The sequence below is a fragment of the Salvelinus sp. IW2-2015 genome, linkage group LG32 (genome assembly GCF_002910315.2).
Source record: "Salvelinus sp. IW2-2015 linkage group LG32, ASM291031v2, whole genome shotgun sequence".
Lineage (NCBI taxonomy): Eukaryota > Metazoa > Chordata > Actinopteri > Salmoniformes > Salmonidae > Salvelinus > Salvelinus sp. IW2-2015.
Window position 1 is genome coordinate 11322982 of NC_036871.1, and position 19787 is coordinate 11342768.

Consider the following 19787-nt stretch of genomic DNA (forward strand, 5'->3'; position numbering starts at 1 on the left):
TTTTTTGATCTACAGTATAAACTATATTATCGAAAAAGAGGACATCTTAAGATTTCCAGTAAACCTACGGTTCCAAATCAACTGTTCAAATTGAGTGCAATCGTGAACTGGGGTGGTCCAGCAGTTAGGGCTGCTCCCTTCAGCATGCACATATAGCCCATATTGTGTCGGCGTGGGTTCGATTCCGGCCCATGCCCTTCTGGCACAAATAACTCAATCCCCCCGATTGACTTGATTTAGTTACATATTGCAAATATGGACAGTCCAGGGATATTTTACTCCCGATGTTGATAAATGGCCATACCAGACACATCATTTGTTTTTAAAGACAGTTATGTTTAATGGATAATGTACAGTGCCTTCAAAAAGTATTCATTCCCCTTGACTAATTCCACATTTTGTTGTGTTACAACCTGAATACATTATTATTATTTTTATTTTGCATCTACATACAATACCCCACAATGACAAAGTGAAAACATGTTTTTAGAAATGTTTGCACATTTCTTGAAAAATACAGAAATATCTAATTTACATAAGTATACACACTCCTGAGGCAATACATGTTAGAATCACCTTTGGCAGTGATTATAGCTTTGCACACCTGGATTGTACAACATTTGCATAGTATTCTTGAAAAAATTCTTCAAGCTTTGTCAAGTTGGTTGTTGATCATTGCTAGACAGCCAGTCAAAACTGTCACTAGGCCACTCAGGAACATTCAATGTCATCTTGGTAAGCAACTCCAGTGTACACTGAGTGGACAAAACATTAAGAACACCTGCTCGTTCCATGACACAGACTGACCAGGGGAACCCAGGTGAAAGCTATGATCCCTTAATGATGTCCCTTGTTAAATCCACTTCAATCAGAGTAGATGAAGGGGAGGAGACAGGTTAAAGAAGGATTTTTAAGTCTTGAGACAATTGAGACGTGTGTCATTCAAAATATTTAACTGCCTTTGAACGGGGTATGGTAGAAGGTTCCAGGTGCACCAGTTTGAGTGTGTCAAGAACTGTAACGCTGCTGGGTTATTCATGCTCAACAGTTTCCTGTGTGAATCAAGAATGGTCCATCACCCAAAGGACATCCAGCCAACTTGACACAAATGTGGGAAGCATTGGAGTCAACATGGGCTAGCATCTCTGTGGAATGCTTTTGACACCTTGTAGAGTCCATGCCCCGACAAATTGAGGCTGTTCTGAGCAACTCAATATTAGGAAGGTGTTCTTAATGTTTTGTACACTCAGTGTATATTTGGAAAATTACATAATTGGTCATGCTATCCCGTGTTTACCTGCTTAAAAAAGTATCTTGTTATATGCTATTGTTTTTTCTAACCTGATACAAACTTGTCTTTGTGTGACTTAGTCATAAGACTGGGCGTATAGCTAAGATCCGTTAGGTGCGACCGCAGCATGTGAGACATCCCCTGAGTTTACTATCTGCAGGAAGTCAGCTGTGTGGAACCTTGCAGGAAGGAGCACATTATAGTGTGAACTGTGACAAAACGCAGGTATACGTTTGTGCCCTCGTGCAATCAACCTCAGGTTATTTTATTCTGCACAGACAAACCAATCGCCTTTTACACTATGTTCAGCCCTTGTTATCCGCTACACTGCCACATAGACAAAAGAGGTTGTACTTTTTCTATAAAAGCAGAGACCCGACTATGTTTGTTAAGCTTTCAACTCTGGACCATTTTTGGTGAACCTTGCCGGTGACAAACATACCCATAACATGATGCAGTCACCATCATGCTTGAAAATATGAAGAGTTGTACTCAGTGATGTGTTGTGTTAGATTTGCCCCAAACATAACACTTTGTATTCAGGATATCAAGTTAATTTCTTTGCCAATCTCTTTGCAGTTGTACTTTAGTGCCTTATTGCAAACAGGATGAATGTTCTGGAATATTTTTGGGTCATTCCAGAATTGGAGGATAATTTAGGCATTAAAGTAAAACACTTTTGAAAGATTAACCCTTTATTTTATAATTTTCTGTTATGTATTTAAGAAAAACAGGTAATAAACCATCAAATAATTTGATTCATCAGGCTCAGGCATCAAAAGTACTTTTTAAGTGATGGTTGATTTGTTGCGTGCTATGCTTGGCGCAACCCTGTTACGAATACTCAGGAACCTGAAAAAAGTATATTTTAAAATATTGTTTAATAAATCCTTTACCATTAAGTAAAGAAAGTCACATTCACATTGAATACTCATTTAATTTCAGAAACTTTTGAAATATATCTTGCCCAAGTTTTCAATAACCACACGTTTTATTATTTCTACTAATTTCAGTATTTATTTTCAAATATTTCCTCATACGTCATGCATATAATCATTCAAACTATTAAAAGCACAATAGGTTAAACCCTCGTGAGCTGAGAAAATCATTCAAGATTATTTTTATTAAAATGATATGGTAACAGGGTTGAAATTAGAGTAACAGGATAGCGCAAAGTAACAGGGTTGAACAGATGACATTACATTTGATTGTAGATCATGACATAAATGTGACAAATAAATACCCAGGACCACAGGAATGTTGTGTAATAATATTTTATATATCTTTTTGAAAAAGGATCAACAGGATGAGTAGGAATGATTCAAAATAAACATGTCAACAAGACCACAAACTGGATCTGACCAAATATTCAATGGACAAACATTTAAAAAAATATCATATCACAGTAGGCCGACAACCTGGCATTAAAATTAATGAGCATATCAAAAAGAGTCATGAACTGATCAATATTTTAGAAAGCTGATGTTATAATGTTCAGATTTAATTTTAGTGGCTGGCCAGAGTAACCCATACCTCACTTGCGATGCCCATGTGGCGTGAGGTAACGTTCTTTGGGGGAGGAATGAGGGTCAGCACATCCTCAAAGGGATACCAAAGGAGATCGTCCCTCAACGGCCAGAAAAAAAAGGGTTTACCTCCACTCTATGCATACATTTCACCTGGCAGTGGGTCTTATTCACCTCTTGGATGATCCCTGGGTAAATGGTGTGGTCGTACACCAGGGCACACCATTTCCCCACAACCTCTGGACTGTGTCACTGCACTTCTTCTGGAGTGCTGTGTATGGAGTCTTCTGTGTGGTCGTCTGTGACATTAAAGCTGAAGCACTTTGTTTTTTGGCAATCACACTCCAGATTCCCTGTTGCAGAACACATGCAGCTGATGTCACGGTAGAGAATTTTCCCAGGTGAAAGAGTGACCACCTGGTGGAGCCTGATTGTGGATGGCACGGCTGGAAGGTCAGCTGGCTTTTCTTTCACTGAATCCTACACAGCTTGTAAAACAATTTCACCTTCGATTGTCCCTCACTCAGAGCTTGGTACAGGGACAATGCCGTGGGGATATCAACTCCTTGGCCGACAAGCCTGTCGGCCCTCCTCTTCAATGTGCCACCCACACCATCTGGGGCACCTTTGCCATGACTGGCTTCAAAGTAGTTCCAGGTTCCTCTTGTAAACTCCTTCTTGAAAATGTCAGTACAAAAGAGGTCAAAATGACCACGCTGCTTGTACAGGTGGGACCAAATGGATGGTTGTCACATCTGGGCATCTCTCTTGGATTTCCCTCAGGATGGGCTCGAGGTGTTGCCATATGGCAGGTGGTCCCTTCAATCTGGATGCCGACACAGTGCAGAAGGAGGTAGGGGCAGATGTCCCCCCCCCCACATAGTAAACCCCAGTGTGCAAAGTGGCCTGATGGTGTGATGCACCAAAATGGACAGCTTGTACTTGCAGCCGTAGCTCTCAGCGAAGTCAATATGGACGCACATTCATTTGCAGGGAGGTTCAGCGTCAGGGCCCGTGAGAAAGCATATTGCTGTCTGATGTTATAGAGATGGCACCTGAACTTCTGGAGCAAAATGCTTAAAAGTTTCCACCAGCTCTTCTGGGCATTCAAATTATTTTTTCATAGTGATCTTTGAGGCTGCTCCAGGATCATTTTTGTGCTCTTTGTCCACAGTGGCCCACTGAAGGTAGGAGACACAATCTGTGGCTCTGTAGTGGCTTTTGAGTGTATAGGTATTACTGCTGCATTGCTCACATTCTCCATACGTACATTGCTTGCTTGTGGTGTCACACGTGATGGCATGTCAGGCTCTCCAAATTGGATGTGTAGATGATGTGCAGCTGGTGTAGCTTTTTGGCAATAAAGCCTAGATCTTCATGTTGTTTGCACATGCATGTGTCACGATCTGCCAATGTTGGATGCACAACCCAGTAGGGGTGAAGTGTGCGGAACAGTGAGTATGATAGACGGAGATTGGTATGCTCATTCAGGAACTTCAAATGGAGGTTCTTCATTGAATCCACCACTAATCGTTTTTGCATTTTCTTCTGTCACTGTTTGCTTTTTTCCCCAGTTGTGATCCTGCTGACATCGTCACGTAACAATAATCACAGTTGATCTTAGCGTGGCGGCAATCCCCTCGTGCTTCTTCCTCTGGTCCCTGTAGACGTTTTCATTTGCCAGATTTGTCCATCTCCTCCTTGAAAATCCATAAACCTCCTCTGCCAACCTCTGCAACCTGTACTTCTTCAGGATTTTGCTGGTGACTATTCCTGCAATGACTTGTCCGTCACTCTCTCTCTCTTTGAATGTGTGTACTTGTTGCGTAATTCCTCAGCTACTGCTGTATGAAACAACAGGGTTCTCCTTAGGGATGTGCCCGAGATTTGCCAAACCAACTTGTTGAATCTTGGAGGTGGGTGGTCCTTTTTCGATCATTGGAACCGCTTTCTGTATTTTTCTGCTCGCTGTTCAACTTCACCTCAACTGATCTTGTAGTTTCTGCAGCTCCCTGTTTCATTTTGCTTTGGCCGACCTCATTTTTCTTCTCCCAAGATCACGTTGCCTAAAAGAAACATATAAACATAAATACATTGTCACTTAACCATTTCACCTGCAGCAAAATAGACATCGCCAGCCATTAACTCTAACCATATGGATACTTTCATTATTGATTTCACAGTAGCAACTTATTTGAGGGTAGTTACCCAGTAATTCATAGATATAAATGACTTACTAATGACGGTTAATATAAAGTGTTACCCTTGTAATTATTACATATTATACCTATCAAGTAAAAGTGATGCCTATTTCATTGTTCATTGTACAGATACAGTTCCTTTACTTAAATATATCCTCGTGATCTGTGTTTACACTAACTTGCATTCCTCAATAACCTTAACTTCTGTTCTGACCTTGAAGTCCCAGGTTGAGAGCAAACTGGATATTCTGGTCTGACTGGATATTCTGGTCTGACTGGAGGATCAGGGCTGACTGGAGGATCAGGGCTGACTGGAGGATCAGGGCTGACTGGAGGGGTGTTTAATCCTTCAAGTATCTTTTTCCTGGCATTACTCCTCTTATGAACCTCTCCACTTTTTTCGCTGGGCACGAGTGCTCTAACACTGCAGTCTTTTTGCCTTTTCTTCTTCTCTGTTTCTACGTCTTTCCTCCACTTCTCTTTCTCCTTTTCTAAGTACTGCTGTCTCCTCTGTTCATCAGCATGTTACTTGAATTATAATAACAGGGTTTCAAGTGACAGGGTTGTAAATCAATGCTAATGTTAGCTTTTTCTCAGGAATAGATGCTGGCTGTGGAATGTAGTGTTACTGTCAAGGACAAACTTAGTTATATAAATAAAAACAGAAAACTTTGAAATTAATTTGTCTTATTCTGATAATGAGTAACAGGGTTGTGTTGGTTAGAGTGACACTCAGTCAAGGCTGAAAAGATTGGAAAAATATGAAAAATAGAAGAGAGGACTTACCTTTGGTCTACCCATGGTGTTAGCAAATGGCTTGATGATGTCATTTCCTCTGTGTCATGTGACTCACTGTTTTTTCTCTTCCTCTGCCAGGCTAAATAGGTTTTGGTAACAGGACTGAGTGCATGTTGTGGGACACAACTTCAGTGCATCATTAATATCATTTAAAATACGTTGATGATTAAGCAAATTGTTTTAACACTTACAAGAGACATATATCAACAAAATCATACCAAAGAAAGTAGATTTAAAACGTATTTGAACTGTTATATTTGATGTGGAAGTTGGTCATCAAGAAGGTGGGACAAGAGAAAAATGCCATTTTAGGGGGTATTTTAAATAATTTTGGAACTACTTTTTTTCTACAACAGTATTTACATTTTTGTCTCAGGACAAGTATCATTTACACAAGTGCATGTTTTAGTAGTTTGGGCATGGAATATTTGAAATTTCATGGGTGGGACAGAAAATGTACTCCAATTCTGGAATGACCTTTATATTCTGTACAGGCGAATGATGTGTGCATAATTTCAATAGCAGGTGATTTTATCTTTCATTTCGGGGCTGAGTAGGTAGCCTATACAGCAGGGCTCTCCAACCCTGTTCCAGGAGAGCTACCCTCCTGTAGGTTTTCACTCTAACCCCAGTTGTGACTAACTTGATTCAGTTTATCAACTAGCTAATTATTAGATTCAGGTGTGCTCGATTAAGGTTGTAGTGAAAATCTACAGGACAGTAGCTCTCCAGGAACAGGGTTGGAGAGCCCTGCTATACAGGGTTCATACAGTCAAATTCAAGTACTTTCAAGTACTTTTTCCAGCAATTAATTGTAATTTGTAAGGACCTACATTTTATAGTTAATTGTTGTAATAGCTTATAGACAAAAAGTAAGCATTACCACTTGCATTTTTTAATAAGCCTACCCATTGGCATTATGCATTAACATTCACATTATTTTCACATTCTAAAATATGTCAGAATAATATGGGCATTGCCTGACTAAATGGACAGCATGCTCCCAACACAAACACACTAATGGAGTCTGTCCATGTGGTAGCTAGTCAGTCTCGCCATTTGAGATGTTGAAGAATGAGCGAGCGGTTATTGTGTCAGGTTTTAAAATGAGAAATCCACCAAAAACGGTGTTCCCTTTTATTATAGATGCGGTAAAGAGGTCAATAGAACTTGACGAAAACAATGGAAAAGCCATGGAAAATATCCCGGATCTCCTCCTCACTCCTCATTAGCATACATTTAGGCTATTGTTTATATGTGTATTTTACACTAGGTTGAGGTAAAAATCTGAGTACAATGCTTGTTTGGATGTCAACCCCAATACTGTACATGTTCAAGCCATCGTCACCAATCAACTGCATTACAGTTCAAAACGACTACCGCCACTGATTTCTCTATGCTAGCTATGCTACCAGCTTATATGAACAGGAGTTAGCATTTAGCAGTCACTTTTTCTAAACCTAAAGAGGGATTACTTCTAAATGTTATGCAGCGAAAAAAAGCCAAATCGGACTTTAGTAACCACATTGTGGGCCCGTTACAATACATCAATCATGGCGGATTTGACGAATATCCACATTGTTAGATTAGATTGGTTGAGAATGTGCGCCAATCTGTGTTCCATTGACCAATGGAAAACCAGGTTAAAGCCAAAATTCTATGTTGTCTAGCTCCTAATAAACGCAACAGACTATCGCAACACCCATCAATTGAAACGAAGGGAAACAAACGAAAGCGGCTGCATCTCTCATATAAACTGATCAGAAATGAAATCACAGAATAATTATATTGGAGCGGTAGAACTTTTAAAATCGGCTACCAATTACTTTTCACGGATCAAATACCCTGATTTTCAATTAAGATCCGACATCTGTAGAGATGCCTACATGTTCACGGACGCACGCACACACACAAACAAGTGTCGCTGTCACGCTGTGTAACTGACTGGTGTCTCCTGGGAACCACCATCCTCAGTTGCTCCTCTCCGTGACTACTCTCTCCAGGGAGATACCACGCCACTCCTCACTGCACACACCCTCTTCTGAGCTCCCCGTCTCAGAATACTACCGTCTCTCTACCGGCCTTTGAACGTCTCTCTATAGGACAGGTTCACCAAGCAATTGGCACTAGGTGCAAAGTTTGTCAGGCATAAAACACCAAACAGAAAGCTAATGACGGAACACTATTAATTTACATTCCCTCTTATCTTAGCCCTTATTTAGACTTTTTGTTCTGGTCTCTATAGTTCATATCCTATAGGAAAAACAGATGTGTCTGGAGAAAAACAAATCTGGCCCTATGTGTCACAGTCATCTGACTTGCCGAATTAAATAAAGGTCAAATAAATAACAAATCTCAGAGACTCGGTTACATGTACTGATGGTGGTCCTTGTTGGAATGACTTGTTGAAGTACAGATCCTTCCCTTGATAACTCTAGAAACGAAAGCATCTCCTATACACGGATTGAGAACTCAAAAGCTAGGATATTATCCATAGGACAACAACAAAGACAGAATATGTAATCACCTCATCACTTCATGTCTGTGATCCATGCTCGACTTAACTAAACCGACAGAATAAGATGGCACTTTCGTTTAGCTGGCGTTACGTGAGTGAGGTGTACAAGCCGCACACACGTACACACGCTGTAATGAATCCTCAGGGAGAAAAAGGTGTAGATTAACACGCAGGGCACGGAAGGTGTTTATTCACCTTCTCAGTAGGCATGAATCGTGGACACAGGTTGGTAAACAGGCAGGTGAATCAAAACTAGGACTGAAGGCTATAACTGGTTCTCATAAACGAGCTGGGAAAAGGCTTAGTAGAGTCAAAACTAACAATACCTCACAAAGGCACAAACAGAATGAACTGAAGTAAATAAGGAGCTGATGAGACCAGGTGAGTAACTAACACAGGTGAAATCAATGAACAAAAATGAAAGACGGGGCTACATTCAAGAACACAACAAAACAGAACACAAGGTTGACTAAGAAAATAAATACAGAACCTTACACAGGCACGTAGGGTAGGCACTGTATAAGTATCAATAGAGACATAGAGACATTTGACATCTGTTTTCTCTCCAGCTCTGGTTTCACTTGTAATCTGTCTGGTGTCATCATATTGCATCTTGACCTTCAGAGCTAACAAAAGACAAGCGTGAAAATAAAGAGCAGGTTGGAGTGAAAATCATCGTCTGCCTCAACACCTTTAAGTTTTATCGGAGAGCTGTTTTCACTCATCAGGCATATATTGGGTTGTGTCCCATTGAAAACAATAGAAAATGGTGCTGTGCCACCATAGAGTATGGACTGTTAAAAAATCATGACAAATCAGAATGCCCGTTCTACCCATTTTATTTCCGACGCACTGGCGGAAAGTGATTCTCGTCTTAAACGACACACCCACTTCCTGTGAAAGCTGCATTTCTGGATGAATACAACACTGGACTCTGACACAATAGAGGAGGGAGAAGAGGATGAAATTAGGTCTCCCTCTTTCCTTTCCCTGATAAGGAGTCTATGCTACATGGGCTCCATACACAGCGACACAGTCTACTGAAGCATGAGACTGTCGGAAGTGGCTGATGGTGTCGAGTAGAATTCAGGGGCCAGGGCAGCCTCCACTGTCACACTCTCTACCGGGCCACTATGTGTATGTGATAATAAAAACAAACATCATCATCTCATAAATGATCAGGTCCTCGTGGGGAGCGGAAAATGGCGTAACAGTCTCTGAAGTCATTTCCTCTCCCTCCGGTATGGCGAATGATAGCGCATGGAGTGTAAAATACAAGATGGTGGACTGGAGTATAAAATACACCATGGTAGACTGGAGTGTAAAATACAAGATGGTGACTGGAGTGTAAAATACAAGATGGTGGACTATCGTGTCAAATGATGGCATTCTAGAGTCCAATTTTCATTCCCGGGTTGTTACATTTCTGAAGTGGCGTGCAGCAGGGAATGTGATATAAAAAAAATAGAGTTTTGGGGCAAAGGTACATTTGATTGGGATCAGATATCAGGTGGTAGTGTACATTTTATTCTGGTGGCATGGGGCTTCCATACAGCTCAACAAGTCTATAAAAGATCACCTGACACATTCAATTATTAGACTTGTAATTGTGAGCCACTGACTTGAGGGAACAGGCGCCAAAACATGACTGAACGCTTTATCGTACATGTATTGTACATCAAACGTGCACTAAACATGGAATAATCTCCACTGAAGTAGCTCGCCTCACAATGTGTAAAGTACAATATCCTGTCAAAAGTGATATATCCTGTCAACAAAAATATATTCATTCTTGTTGCGTTGACTGTCCATGTGATGCTTGCGATATATCCTTTCCCAAAGAGACACAAAACACATGTTACCCATACGTTGTTCGACCGAGCCAGGATAAGTCCAGAGGCATCTCTCCCTATCTTTCTCCACTGGGCCAGTTAATATGGTAGTTCACATCCTCAGCACACACTATTGAACTACATCAGTGTGGGAAGCAGCAGCATTAACATTTCACTGCAGAGCCATTAGTATGTCAATAATCGCAGCCAGCAGTCTGAGGCTCCGCGGCATTCCTTAGGGGTGTGCGCCTAAGTGTGTGTGCGCCTAAGTGTGTGTGTGTGTGTGTGTGTGTGTGTGTGTGTGTGTGTGCGTGCGTGCGTGCGTGCGTGCGTGCGTGCGTGCGTGTGCGCGTACGTACGTACGCGTGTGTCCCTGGCACCACAATGGTGGAACCAGCTTCCCCCTGAAGCTAGGACAGCAGAGTCTCTGTACATTTACCGAAAACATCTGAACCCCCCCAATAAAATGTACATATGTGTGCGCCTACGTGTGTAAGAAATACAGAGATTGTTTACTTGTGTGTGTGTGTGTGTGTGTGTTTGTGAGTAATAACATACTGTACAGTGGATTCGGAAAGTATTCAGACCCCTTGACTTTTTCCACCTTTTGTTACGTTACAGCCTTATTCTAAAATGGATTAAATACTTTTTATTTCATCATCATTCTACACACAATACCCAATAACGTTAAAACAGAAAACTGGTTTTTAGAAATGTTTGCAAATTTATTACAAATATAAAACAGAAATACCTTATTTACATAAGTATTCAGACCCTTTACTATGAGACTTGAAATTGAACTCAGGTGCGCTCTATTCCAGCTCCTCGCATTTGCCGGGCTAGAATGGGCATCCAGCCAGGACGGTCTCCAGTATACCTCCTTGGACCAGGATATCCTGCGCCGGCTCTGCGTACTGTGTCTCCGGTGCGTCTGCACAGCCCAGTGCGTCCTGTGCTAGCGCCCCGCACTTGCCTGTCTCAAGTGAGCATCCAGCCAGGACGCATTGTGCCAGCTCTACGCTCCAGATCTCCAGTGCGCTTCCACAGTCCAGTACGTCCTGTGCCTCCTCTCCGCACTCGCCCTGAGATGCGTGTCATCAGCCCGGTACCACCAGTTCCGGCACCACGCATCAAGCCTCCAGTGCGCTTCCACAGTCCAGTACGGCCTGTGCCTCTTCCCCGCACTCGCCCTGAGGTGCGTGTCCTCAGCCCGGTACCACCAGTTCCGGCACCACGCATCAGGCTTCCAGTGCGCTTCCACAGTCCAGAGCTTCCGGCGACAGTTCCCAGTCCAGAGCTTCCGCGGACAGTTCCCAGTCCAGAGCTTCCGGCGACAGTACCCAGTTCAGAGCTTCCGTCGGACTTGTGTCCATCCAGAGCTTCGGCGACAGTTCACCCGTTCCGTCACTGTTCCAGTCTTCCGGCGACAGTACCATTCCCAGTGCCAGTCCAGACTTCCGGCGACGTTTCACAGTCCGGAAACTCTCCAAACGACGTGCCACGTCCGGAACCTCCAACGACGGGCCACAGTTCGGAACTCCAACGACGGGCCACAGTCCGGAACCTCCAACGACGGTCCAGTCCGGAGCCTCGGCGACGGTCCCCAGTCGGGGTTTCCGGCGACGGTCCCAGTCGGGGTTCTGGCAAAGGTCCCCAGTCCGGGGTCTCCGGCGGCGATGCCAGTCGGACCTCCAACGACGGTCACAGTCGGAACTTCAACGACGGTCCACAGTCGGAACCTCCAGCGACGGTCCCAGTGGGGTCTCCAGCGGCGATGCCCAGTCCGGACCTCCAACGACGGCCACAGTCCGGAACCTCCAACGACGGTCCCCAGTCCGGAGCCTCCGGGCGGTCCCCCGTCCGGGGTTTCCGGCGACGGTCCCAGTCCGGGGTTTCGACGAAGGTCCCCAGTCGGGTCTCCAGCGGCGATGCCCAGTCCGGAACCTCCAACGACGGTCCAAGTCCGGAACCTTCAACGATGGTCCACAGTCCGGAACCTCCAGCGACGGTCCCAGTCCGGGGTCTCCAGCAACAGTTCCCAGTCCAGAGCTTCGAGCAACAGTTCCCAGTCCAGAGCCGGAACCTCCTCCGGCGACGGTCCCCAGTCCGGGGTCTCCGGCGACGGTCCCCAGTCCGGGGTCTCCGGCGACGGTTCCCAGTCGGGGTCTCCGGCGACGGTTCCCAGTCCGGGGCCTCCGGCATGGTTCCCAGTCCGGGGCTCCGGCGATGATCCGCAGTCCGGGGCCTCCGGCGATGATCCGCAGTCCAGAGCTCCGGCGATGATCCGCGGTCCGGGTCTACAAAGGCAGAGGGATCAGCATAAAGAGGGGGGCCTGCGTCAGAACGGAGCCGCCACCGAGGGTAGATGCCACCGGACCTCCCTATAGGTTCAGGTTTGCGGCCGGAGTCCGCACCTTTGGGGGGGGGGGGGGGGTACTGTCATGCCTTGACCTGAGATATCTCTGTTTTCTTTATATTTTGTTTAGGTCAGGGTGTGACTAGGGTGGGTACGTTAGTTTTTGTATTGTCTAGGGTTTTTCTGTAAGTCTATGGTTTTTGTAGGTCTAGGTATTTGTATGTCTATGGTGGCCTGATATTGTTCCAATCAGAGGCAGCTGTTTATCATTGTCTCTGATTGGGGATCATATTTAGGTAGACATTTTCCTTTTGGTGTTCGTGGGTTCTTGTTCTATGTTTAGTCGCCTGTATGCACTACTCATATTAGCTTCACGGTTCGTTTTGTTATTTTGTTCACTTGTTCTGTGTTCATTCTTAAATAAAGAAGAATGTACGCATACATCGCCTTGGTCTCCTCGTTACAACGGCCGTGACACCTGTTTCCATTGATCATCCAAGAGATGTTTCTACAACTTGATTGGAATCCACCTCGGGTAAATTCAATTGATTGGACATTATTTTGTCTATATAAGGTCCCACAATTGACAGTGCATGTAACAGCAAAAACCAAGCTATGAGGTCGAGGGAATTGTCCGTAGCGCTCCGAAACAGGTTTGTGTCGCGGCACAGATCTGGAGAAGGGTACCAAAACATTTCTGCAGCATTGAAGGTCCCCAAGAACAAGGTGGCCTCCATCATTATTAAATGGAAGAAGTTTGGAACCACCAACACTCTTCCTAGAGCTGGCCACCCGACCAAACTGAGCAAACTCTGGAGCTCTGTCACTCTGACAGAGCTCCAGAGTTCCTCTGTGGAGAAGGGAGAACATTCCAGAATGGCAACCATCTTTGCAGCACTCCACCAATCAGGCTTTTATGGTAGAGTGGCCAGACGGAAGCCACTCCTCAGTAAAAGGCACATGACAGCCCGCTTGTAGTTTGCCAAAAGGCACCTAAAGGCCTCTCAGACCATGAGAAACAATATTCTCTGGTCTGGTGAAACCAAGATTGAACTCTTTGGCCTGAATGCCAAGCGTCACGTCTGGAGGAAACCAGGCACCGCTCATCAACTGGCCAATACCATCCCTACGGTGAAGAATTTTGGTGGCAGCATCATGCTGTGGGGATATTTTTCAGCGGCAGGGAGACTAGTCAGGGTCGAGGGAAAGGTGATCAGAGCAAAGTACAGAGAGATCCTTCATAAAAACCTGCTCCAGAGAACTCAGGACCTCAGACCGAGGCGAAGGGTCATGACCCTAAGCACACATCCAAGACACCGCAGGAGTGGATTCGGGACAAGTCTCTGAATATCCTTTTGCAAACAATGTAATAAATAAATAAATAAATAAATAAGTTAATAAACCCGCATAAAAACATGGTGTCTTTTTTGCTTTCTTGAGTAAGGCAGCTCCAAAATGCAGGTGTTTCAGGCTAGCTCAGTGCTTTCAGTGGTGGTGGGACAGCCAGCGGAAAATACAGAGCGTAAGATAATCTTCTCTAGTTGCGCCATGATCGCCTCAGTGTTCTGTCACTCATGGGGACAGTTCAAGCCCCTTGGGTGCTGCCATACATCATATAAGGCTCAAGGTCATTGGCCAAAGATAAAATGACATCAAATCACGTTACATCGACCATAGCTTTGATTAGACTGACCATGTCAGCATCATACTTTCAAAATCTTAGCTAGCAAGCTAGACAAGCGGTCATCATCATGAATCAAGTCGACAATCTACTGGCAGATCCTTTTCAATCCTTGTTATATGAATATAACTTATAGATAAAACGTATCGGTGCTCATTACACAAGTTCAAGAAATTAAACAATGAGTGTTTTGGAAGGAATCAGTGGAGAGGGTGTGTGGTCCAAGTCTGGGTTTAAGGGTCTCTTTTTCCAAGCTTAAAAGGATTAACATTCACATGCAACACCATGGGCCAGAAAAGGTTGAATACATTGGCCATGCTGTCAATCCAGCTTAACTTCTGCCAAGTTCAAAACAACTGGGAAATCTCAGACTTCAGTGAGTTCAAGGCAACTGGGAACTGGGGGAAAAAAATGACCTCTGACTGGGAAAATACGTTTTGAACAGTCATCCAACTCGGAATTACAATTAGGGAACTCGGGCCTCTTTCGAGAGCGCCAACCTGAATATCACCGACATCATGATTTGACCTTGCTTTTTTCTCCGGGGTTCCCAGTTGTCTCGAAAGCACCATAAATCCAGAGAATGCCAGACTTTGATGATAAAGTTTGCCCACAAAAAAGGACCGCAGCGCCACCTTCCTGTTCAAGTGAGCACAGCACAACAAGGTAAGTCCAAAAATGTCTTATATGCTGCTGCATAAATGTTGTAATGTTGACTACGTCCGTCTTAGCTCGCTCATTAATGTCTTACTCGAGATGACAGATTGCCTCTTATTCGCTCATCGTTCCCTTATGCCATAGTTTGTGCATCTCAATTGTCAGAGATACTACTGACCTGTGTTTTGTCTTTGTATTCTCTAATTCTCTAGTCTTTGTGTTCTCTAATCGCTAACTGAAAGACAGACGGATAATATAATACATGTCATTCAGCAGACGCCTTTTCCCGAAAACGACTTACAGTCATGTCTGCATACGAATGTTCTCAGGAATCGAATCCACTATCCTGGCATTGCAAGCTCCATGCTCTACCAACATAGCTCCAGAGGACCAGATAAACACCAGCAGACTAACTGACATACACACTTTTCACACAATCCTGTGCTGTGTTCCTGGTCCCTGTCTAACTGTGTAAGAGGCTGTGTGTGGCAGAGAGACTGTACTATAGGGGTGTTCCTTCCCTCCCCTCCCCGGACGCGACCCACTGTTGTACCCCTGCATTATTAATGCCAGCTCATTACAAAGCAGAGCAATGGCACAAAGGTGATTCAGTTCTAGGCTGTGCAGACGTACTGAATGATGTTTCTCAATACACTACGGAACCATGGTAGCACGAAACACTGTAGGTGGAGGGAGGAACTGTAAAGATGCATGTCTCGGTTAATAAAAGAGCTGACTGGAAAATATGACATGTACTGTACTTTTGATATACAGGTAGGAGTTTATTTTCAGAGAAAGTCCCAGGTAAAGAATATACTTAGCTCATAGTTGGCGGACTTGTAAACTTGTGGACCAGACACTTTTTGCCCAAATGAGGTCCATTTTGGGGATCCTTTTTGGCTCACGAGCACCCATTATTCCAGAAGTAAGATTTTGGTTGGTGAGAGCTAAGATATCCACCCAAAGAAATAATCGCCCCACTCCAAACACTACTAATTACTGACAAACTGATCATCTGATTGATTTTAGAGGCTCTTTGATACAATTGTTTTTGTTGGAACCTTTGAAATGAAAGCTCTCTTATTTTCTCTCTCACACACACTCTCTCCTTTTCTCTCTCCCACTCTCCTCCCCTCTCTAACTCTATCTGCCTCCTCCTTCCTTCCCTCTCTCTCCCCTTCTCTTTCCATCTCCCTCTCTCTCTCTCCTCTCCCTCTCATTGGCAGATGAATGGAATTTGTCCTGTTAATGTGGAGATAGAGCTGTAGTCGGTCTGAATAATTTACTATTCATGATTATTTCACAGCTTTAAGCAGCCCTTTAGGTGCATCAGGAATGGGCCTTTATCACTGAGAAGAGAGGGAGGAAGAGAAGGAGGAAGAGAGGGAGGAAGAGAAGGAGGTAGAGAGAGAGTCAATATGTCTGCCAGCTGAAGACAGAGAGCTGAGAGGTTTTTCTCTTTTCTATACTCTCATTTTGTTGGATGTACTTGTCAGCGAGCTTGGAGAAGGTGACATCAAATACACCTTATTCCATGGCTTTGAAGAAACAGAAACTTCAAAAAGTTTGGCTGGCCCTATTGAGTGGGAACTAAACTCTGTTGTAGGTTTTGTTATGTGTACTGTACACTCTTAGAAAAAAAAGGTGCTCTCTAGAACCTTAAAGGAAAACTCCACCCAAAAACTATAATTTGGTATTTGTTTCATTAGTCCATTGTTGACATAGTCCCAAAATGTTTTGCGTGTCAGCAATCACATGGGGCTCCTGAGTGGCGCAGTGGTCTAAGGCACTGCATCTCAGTTCTGCCTGGTTCGAATCCACAACTGGCCGTAATTGGGAGTCCCATTGAGCGGGGCACAATTGGCCCGGGTTTGGCCGGTGTAGGCCGTCATTGTAAATAAGAATTTGTTCTTAACTGACTTGCCTAGTTAAATAAAGGTTAAATATTTATATATTTTTATAAATAAATACAGAAATCATCCGTATTTGCATGAAAGGGTCTGACAAAAGACATAGATAAAGATAATATACAGTTTCATGTTACTCATGAATTGCTCTCTTGCGAGTCAGCAAAACTAGAGTAGAAATATAGCAAATAGACAGTAGAAACGACACTGGACATATAAAGCATTGCTCAATTGCAATGTTCACACCATTTTGTGTGAGTGTTTTTTCGACCTTTCCAACTCTTCCCCCTGGCTCGCCGCGATAGAGCGCCACACTTCTAAGTGTCCCGTGGCTTACAAATGGCTCAGTGTGCTACCAGGAATCAATTCAATTAGGCAGCCTTGTCCAGATGGGCTCTAAATCACACATTGAGTGGAACCGATTCCCTTCGATCCATTCTCTATCTACGCCAAACACAGAGCACCGAGCCCAATCAATCTCATCCAAAACAATGCAGCCTCTAAACAGGGTGGGTGTGCGGAGGAAACCAGCCTGGTAATTGTAAGCAGATAAGTACACAATGAATGTTGTATCGACAAGCGCTGACTACTGCCGCCCTTGCCTGCGATCAACAATAAATGGCGCCAAGAGATTAGCATTGCCCGATGTGATTGGTCGGATCAGGAGACACAGGAACAATCATGACCCCCCTTTCACTGATGTGTCCTGAGATGATCGGGTATAGTCAAATGTACGCACCATTCCTTCGGGACGCCGATTGATGTGTTGTCCTTCCAACGCAAACAAATATTTGGCCATCGACCTTGTGCGGCATCTCAGGACTCTATGAGATTAATATCGGCACACAGCTCCTAGTTTTTTATAGATTTCCTCCCTCTGTCGATGGGGCGACTGCTGAGAATACATAATACCTTATTTGTATGGGTTTAAATCAATGTCACCCCGCCAAGGCTCTTATTCTTGATCTTATTGGGCAGTGTTGATACAGTGTTGATAGGGCCTCATAACCATTCAAATAGGGCTGGGATAAAAGATGTCCCCACATGAAAAGTGGGTTTAAGGGGTTTGGTTTTAGCTGGGTCTTTGTGGCTTTGTGGTGTGGCTTTGTGGGCAGCGTGTTAGTTTCTGTTCAGTAAGGACTAAAGGACAGGCTGCCGCTAGCCCTGTGGAGTGGAGTGTGTATTGAATAATAGACGCTTAGATGGCAGTGATCAATCGCTAAGTCCATTAATGGGAGGGAGGGAGGGAGAGAAAGAGATAAGTTTGTGTGTGTGTGTGTGTGTGTGTGTATGTACTGCCACTCGTGTGTTTGCGTGTATGCTTGTCAGGTCTTGAACGCCCTCACTCTATTCCATCGACACAGGCATAGAAGCACTCTTTCTTCCTTTAGCTCTCTCCCTCTCCCTCTCTCGCTCTGAGAAACTAATGGGGGAAGATTGCAAAATCAATAGTGCTAAATGGAGTTGCAGCAGAAGCCATCTAGTGTCCTTTCAGGGTGCTGATGGAACATGGAGGGCAGGATTCAGCTTTGACATTCTTTCTTTCTTTGTCTCTCTCTCTCTTTCTATATATATCCTTATTATCTACCTAAAAAGTCATCACAATAGCTTTACTCCTCTTCCATGCCTCCATCTCTCCCTCCCTCTCTCGCCTTATTATGTGCCTTATTATGCGTGCTTGCCCCGCCCCCCTGAGGATCTGTCTTTTCAGGCATCTATTTCCTGTGTCTGAGGGGTGCAAAATCCTCATGTCACTTGGATCTCGCTGGATTAATTGCTTTCATTTTACTCTGGCGATTCTTTCCCACTCTTGCTTGTGCCCCGTTAACGTAACGACAGGCAGACATGTTTGTAATGACCAGTCCGGTAATAGCTGAAATGGCCTCAATGGAATACATTGGCTTTCCTTTGCATCTACAAGAACGCTTCATCAGGGATCTGACACACTCGATAGGGACATCACAAGAAAGGGAAGGAAGTTGTTCATTTTTTGTGGAATTTCAAAAATATATATGATTTAATACAGTTTAAATGTTTACAAATTAGATGCGCTGAAATGGTAGCAACTTCCGTAAAGGAACACTCGGATTATAAGGATATTATGTCTGATCCCACGCACAATGTAAAGTATGTACAGGTTAGTGTAATCTAGAGCCAAGCATGTTGATTTTAAATCGCACGGGTATCCTTCTCTTGACACACTTGTTGAATTACGCAAGAAAATGTAACATCAAACAACATTGAATCATTAATGAGGCTGTCTAGACAGCGCAGGTGGGCACAGGTAGGCCTAGAAACAGAGCTGTTGGTGGTTGCAGCCCTGGTACTCCCCTTTATATGAATTTATTCATGTGTGCAAAATCCCCAAGGGTATATATGCAAATGAGGGCACATTTCTTTATTTTATCACAAAGTATTTAAAATATACCTGATATAATAACACAATGTACAGTATATATATGAGTGCATTATAAGAAAAAAAGTGAAATGTTACAATAAATTGAATGCCTGAATTCCAACCAAAATGCCTGAATTCCATTATTTGTCCACGCCAATACTATCTTTCATGTGCTATAATTCCGTCAATATCTGATTTAAAAAATGCAAAACGTTTGGAGTGTCTTCATTCACTGTCCAACTGTTGCATTTATTAGAATCGATTAAAAATAATTACAAATAAACTTTTAACAATATGGAGTGCTGTTGCTACCTTATTATCTACCTAAAGAGGCTTTTCTCTCCTCTTCTTTAATGTCTACTCAACAGTAAAAGGGTGTTACACACACACACACACACACACAAACTGAACTCTCATTTTACTGGATCAATGCCTTTGACCTAATGGGAGCTGACTGGGCTGATTGGCTCACAACCACGCTCACAAACACACACCCGTACAACACGCATGCATGCGCCTGTGCAGCCTCACACACACACACACACACACACACACCACACACACACACACACACACACACACACACACACACACACACACACACCACACACACACACACACA

At 43.8% G+C, this 19787-nt stretch overlaps 1 protein-coding gene and 1 long non-coding RNA gene across 2 annotated transcripts in view; both read right to left on the minus strand.

The window, feature by feature from the left end:
- Positions 1-19787, minus strand: part of LOC111956859 (calsyntenin-2) — a 299496-nt gene that overhangs the window by 24098 nt on the left and 255611 nt on the right. The gene's annotated exons all lie outside the window — the stretch shown is intronic.
- LOC139023419 (uncharacterized) lies at positions 2550-5862 on the minus strand. Its single transcript, XR_011474550.1, has 2 exons — positions 5805-5862; positions 2550-4883 (listed from the first exon to the last, which is right to left on the minus strand). It is a non-coding gene; the product is annotated as an uncharacterized lncRNA (long non-coding RNA).